Source organism: Gavialis gangeticus, unplaced genomic scaffold (genome assembly GCF_001723915.1).
Source record: "Gavialis gangeticus isolate Ggan-Ray unplaced genomic scaffold, GavGan_comp1, whole genome shotgun sequence".
In the NCBI taxonomy this organism is placed as follows: domain Eukaryota; kingdom Metazoa; phylum Chordata; order Crocodylia; family Gavialidae; genus Gavialis; species Gavialis gangeticus.
In genome coordinates this window covers 41,382,157-41,388,386 of record NW_017729034.1, presented here as the reverse complement: position 1 = coordinate 41,388,386, position 6,230 = coordinate 41,382,157, and the positions used below count along the sequence as shown (strand labels likewise).

General features: G+C 43.4%; 1 long non-coding RNA gene across 1 annotated transcript; it reads right to left on the bottom strand.

Moving 5' to 3' along the window:
* Positions 1–262: 262 nt before the first annotated feature.
* Positions 263–5,041, bottom strand: LOC109304366. The gene is made up of 3 exons (XR_002099375.1): positions 5,027–5,041; positions 4,893–4,896; positions 263–786 (listed from the first exon to the last, which is right to left on the bottom strand). It is a non-coding gene; the product is annotated as an uncharacterized LOC109304366 (long non-coding RNA).
* Positions 5,042–6,230: the final 1,189 nt, after the last annotated feature.

Genomic DNA, 6,230 nt, shown 5'->3' with positions numbered 1-6,230 from the left:
CGTTATCATACATCAGTGAAATATTAAATTCTGGACCAAATTCCTTCCTGCTGTATTGGGAACCAAAACTTGTGGACTAGGTGATATCTTTTATTAGACCAACTAGATATTTGCAAACAAATTATTTGATTTAATTTTTTAAATATAAATTTATATAATTTAAAAAACAATTTTATTTATATTTTAATTTAATTAAATCAAATAATTTGTTTGTAAATATCTAGTTGGTCTAATAAAAGATATCACCTCATCTATAAGTTTTGATTTGTTTTGCCTCTAGACCATAGTTTCTCAATCTATGGTATGCGTACCCCTGGGGGTACACGAGATACAGGCAGGGGGTATGTGGGTACCCCAACACACTCTCTCTTGCCCTCTTTTCCTCTCTCTCTCATCCCTGCCTTCTGTCAAAACTATAGCAAAAAATATGGTGTGCCACGCATTGTGCAGCACTTTAAATTCCCCAGTAATAATTTAGCATGCTGCGCAAAGCCCTCCTAACTTTGGCCAACCCTTGGTTGGTTCAGCCCTCCTAGCTTTGGCCAACATCACCTGTACCCCAGGTACATACTTGAGTTGTGCATCCCTGGTGTGAAAGGTGGCAACCCTGCCCACACCAGATCAGATATCTGTCATATCATGGCCTTATACACACAGCCCTTCTTTCAACATATGGCACACATTAGTCTATAAATATAAAATGCCCTGGAAAATTGAGTGTTAGGGTACTTATTCAAATTTTCAGAAGTTGGGGGTACTTGCTACTTAAAAGGTTGAGAAACATTGCTCTAGACCAATACAGCTGCAACCTGGATGCCTTCCTGCAGTAACTCCACTGAAGTTAATGGAGGGCTGAGTTTGCCGCACTCCTACCCCCCCTCCAAAAAAAACTTTTCACACACTCTGTCATGTACTGATAACTGGTTTGAAAAATCATTCATATTCCAGGAACACTTAAAGGTTTTATTGTGCCGGGTGTTATTCAAGCATAAAATGAGACCATCCCTGTTCTAAAGAGCTTGTTAAGGGCCTCTTCCTGCTTCCACTGAAGTCAGCTGGGGGATTTGCCTGGGTTGCCAGAGTTTACACATCTTTTGTGACATTCATGCATTTGGCAGTTCCCTCTGTGGTGCTGCCCATTCAGCAGGGCTGTAGGAGTAGTTGCAACTGCTGCTGTTAGCCAGCAGAGGTTACTGTGGCACCCATCCTACCTGCAGCCTGATTGCCAGGTGCCCCACTCCCCTCAGTCTCTCTCAGCTCATTGGACATAAAACTGCATGGACCTTGATGGGAAAGAGACTGAGCTCCTGGGTGCTATCTAAGCAGCAGTCAGTGGTGTTCAGGTTCAGTGATGGCTCCAGGTTACCCCCTGTACCCAGCTTTGTAGTCTGCCCTTTTCAGCCCTCCCTAGATATTCAGTGCACAGCAACCCCCTGCCCAGCACTGATTCCTATGAGCTAATCCCGGATTTTGTAAATGGAGCTGCAAGACAAGCAATCAGCACTGCAGTGGTGGCTTTACCCTCACTCCCAGCTTCTTCCCCCTTATGAGGACAGCAGACCATGCTGTGGGAGTAGCAGTTAGGCTCTTTTTTAAGCTCCTGAAGCAGTAAGAATTCTCTCCCAGACACCCCTCTCAGCACCCTCTTTCTTCCCCTCCATGCTCAGTGACATGTCCCCTCCCCGTCTCTTGTCTCCCTCCCTTGCCTGCTGCTGCTACTGTCACTGGTTGCCATAAGAGGCAGGGGAGCTCCAGAGCTACTCCAGTCCCACTCTAGCTGGGTGGTGCAGAGAGCTGGGCTCAACTCAGGATGGTGGTAGTGGATAGGTTTTCCGTTTCTGAGCCTGTTCCTGGGCTGGCAGGGAGCATGCTGGGGGATTGGGCAAGGAAGAGGAGCCTGCCCACTGCTGCTATCACTGATTCTTACCCGATTTGGGGACTTAAGTCCCCAGCTGCTGCTCCCATGACATGGTCTGAAAGTGGGATCTGACCTTGCCACTGCACCCCCTCTGGACCCACCTCTGTTAGTTCCAGACTCCTTCCAACATCCATCCATCTGTCCAGCCATGTCAAACACCTTCTACAGCTTGCCCACCCATCTCCTGTATCTAGCGCGTACTCAGCTACAGCCCCCTAAATTCTGTGCAGCTTGAGATCCGGCCCCTGCCACCTATGCAGGTCTGGGTCCATATACCATAAGATGAAGTTTACTGTAAATGATTTGCTAATGCAAATTAGCATTGTATAATTAGTATGGAACAGCTGAGTAGGCCTAGGCAGGTGTGTTTGCCATTGACCTCAGTGGAAGCAGGGACCACACTTCAAGGGCTTGTCTAAACAACACTTATACCACTTAAACTATACCATTGCTATATAATTTCCCAGTCCCCTCCTCCCATCTTACTTGAGTTAAACCACAATCCTTTATTTTTGTGCTGTACAAGTAATAGATTATATATTGGTATAATAAAGTCTACATCAGAGTTTGAGCTGATATATATTTGTTTGGTGGTGTGACTTAGCCCCTGACCCCTCCCAAATTAGAGGGGAATAAAGCCATGTATAGATCTAACCTAAGACCCTGAAATTGCTGTGACAGCAAAAAAGGCATATGAATAACTCTATTCTTGAGGGTATTCCCAGCGGAATCAATGAGGAGACTGGTCTGTATGCCTGCTGGAGCAGTGCAACAGAACAAAACCTTTTAATTGGTCCTTGAATGTTCTTTACTTGTATTGATTTCAGTGGTACTTGTGAGTACTCAGCACCTGTGGAATAAGACTACTAGGGACATCACATTTTTCCCTTTAGTTTTTAGTTTTTATTAATTTGTAATATTTCACATAAACATACTAAATGGTATAATTTAGAGAGGGAGGTTTGCATGGGCACCTCTCTTATCCCACTGAGGCAATCAGCAAGCTGTTAACTTTTTTCAGGAGAAAAAAATATATTTGTGTGTTTAAAATTTCACTCATCAAGAAAGTTGCTTTGATATGTCATATCTGATTTTTAGGGGTTCCAGGGATCACAGACAAATAACTGCAAATTATTCCATACCCACAAAACAAATTAAGCAAAAAAAAAATTATCATTAGGCAATTTGATAATTAGATCATTAACAAGCCCTTAATATAATTATGTTAATAGAACCAGCTATAAATACAAACTATATCTGGTTACCGCCTGGTACTACATCAAAGATTAAAAGCTTTCACATGTAAGTGTAATCTACCCTGAGATAATTTAAAAGTGTTAGAATACAATTTCAATGCGTCGCATAGGGATTTTTGCTCTCAATTCCCATTAATAATGACAACAGCAATAACAACAATGTGATACATTAATAGGCTTTAAGGAGCAAAATCCAAGTCACACATACCTACTACAAGATGTTATAAAAGATTTAACAATTTGAGTTTCAGATAGGCCTATTATTTTGGAGTGGCAAAGTGTAAGCTTTGCAGTTATGTAAGTGCCACTAAACTTTTATACCACACCACATTAACATGTGTCTTGGATTGTAAGATCTTTGGTGAAGAGACTGTTTATACTGGGGTGGGCAATTATTTTAGCTACAGGGCCACTTAACGAGTTTTGGTCAGCTGTTGAGGGCCACAAGGGTAGCCCCATCCCTTGACAGGTGCCCCAACGCCTGGTCACCAGCTTGGGACCAGAAGTCCAACCTCTAACCCCTTATCTTTGCCACTGGAAGTCTCTCCCCTTGCCCAGGAAGTACTCCTTTTGGAGAGGGTTGCTTGTATATTGTGTGTGATGGGGTGGGGTTTGTGTGGTGCGGAAGTATGTGGTTGCAGGGTGTGGGAGGAGTGTCTGTGTGGTTGTATGTGTGACGTGTGTGGGGGTGATTAAGGTGTGGGGTATGTGGGACTATTGGGTATGTGTGTAGGTGTGTGTGGAGGGTGTGGGGTGTGTGGGACAGTGTTGGATGTGTGTGTGGATATGGTAGCAGGGTGAGGTGTGTGTGGTTGAGGTTTGGGGGGTGTGTAGGTATGGTGGGAAGTGGGGGGGGTATGATGGGGTGTAGCGGTGTGTGTGGGTATGATGGGGTGTATGGGACAGTGAAGGGTGTGTGTGTGTGGGTATAGTGGGGATTTTAGGGGGTGGGGTATGATTGGGGTGTGGGTGGGTTGGGTGTGTGCATGTGTGGGGCTTCCCCCCGCTGCTTCTCCCCTTCTTCCTCCCTGCCCACTCTTTGTGACATGGCTGAGCCCAGCCCCTCCAGAGGTGGGGGAAGTAGGAGTCAGCACTGCCTGCCTGGCTCCCAGTGGGCTGCAAAGGGCTCCCAGTGTTCAACAAGCTTTAGTTAAAAGCACCCCGACCACCATTTTGAAGCAAGGGGACACTGATGCACAAGATGCTGAGGCCGCTGGAGTGTGTTAATTAGCACGCTCCAGCAGACTTGATTAATTGACTCTCCTCTGAAGCGCTGTAATTACAGCACATCGGAGCAGATGTCCTGCACGTCTGTTGGCACCCCTTATGTCCACAGTCTATATTTTAGTCTGGTGTTTGACTACATGGAAGTAGTTATGTTAGGACAATATTAAGAAGGCTTGATGGAAATAAAATGCCTTTAATGAAATAGGTGGTGTTCTTTATGTCTTCCACATCATTTTTATTCTTTCCTTGCTGTAGATGTACAAGTTTACACTATTAATAGCAAATCTCCTCCTGTGACCTGCCTCCAATTTAGGAGTTGTCTACTGATTTAATTCTAGGTATGGTCACATCAAAAGAAACACGTGACAAAGAAGGCATAAAGCAGATGCACAGGATCCTGAGGTGCTTATTTTTATGAGTTTGGGAATCCCAAAACTGTGAATCTTTCAAACTTTGGGAAGACTTAGCTACTTTGGTATATTAACAGAAACAGCTCTGGTAGGTTACTTAGTACAGAACCACTGTGAGTGGTATCTAAATGTTTTTAACATGGCCATCTCTGTGTACTTATCATATTTCACACTAGAGAGGAGAAACATACATTCCAGTTTTTCATACATTTCACAGGGGGATGAGAGAATGTTCAGCATTGTAATGAATTATTTACCATCTTCCCAATCCATGGTCCAGAACAATGTTTATTCTCAGTCTCCTAGATATTGCATATATAATACCTGTCCAATTTGGGTAGGACAAATAACATTTTTTTACTGCTATCTATGGTTCGGCTAGTACGACCATCCTCCCTCCAGAAACCTCTAGTAGACAATCATGTTCTGAAGCATATTAATAGACAGAAATTAACTGAAAATATTCATCTTGTGAGCACAGAAAATTCTTGCTCTGATCTAATACACGAGTGCAAGATGTAAAGTTTGAACATTCAGCCTCTTTCTGGGGCTTCACTTTATTGACACACTATGCTTTCATAACAGCAGAAGGTTGGACAAAGAAAACAGGCTGAAAATCAGTTACAAAAGGCTCCAGCTTTCTGGAAATGCCCCAGAAGGTCACTGGAACAGGAAGCCTATATAAGTGTATTGGGAAGCAGTTCGTAGGAAGCAGAGATGTTTTGATCTTCACCTCCATGTGTTTGGTTACCATCCTCCAGACGTCTGACCCTGTCATTTGGGAAATTGATGATTGTGATGCCAGCAGTAGCTTGGGACTGGTTCACAATAGGTAACTAGTACTGATGTTGTGATAAAAGCAAACTGAATTTGAAACCTAGAAGATAAAGTGGTAAGAGTTTTGCATTGCTTGTACTGGACCTCAGGTAATCCATTGATTTTGATATTTAGCAAATCTTGGAGAAGTCTCAGAGGACTAAAAATGTGTACCCAGGTAACAATAGGCTAGTTACCATATTTACTTGAATAATAGATGACCCCCCCCCCCCCACAATAACTAGATTCTATATATGGAATATTTATAAATTTGGTATAATTTTCCATGTATAGAATTTAATTATTGGAGGTTTGCCTTGAATTTGTCCCCCTCCCACAGCAGGGAAAATAAATCTGGGGGGTCAAGTAGCCCCTCTGCTCTCTGCCTCCCCCCAAATTCTTCCCCCTGCAGCCCCTTCCCCTGCTCCTTACCATCAGACCCTGCTCTCCATGAGCACATGGAAGTGAGGAGCAAATCTGAAAACACTTGAAATAAATAAAGTTGTAGTAATTTGCATATAATATCCATAGAATTAATTGATCCAGAATTGACAGCATTTCAAGCCATGCTGACTCCACAGCTCAGCACTTCTCAGTACATGT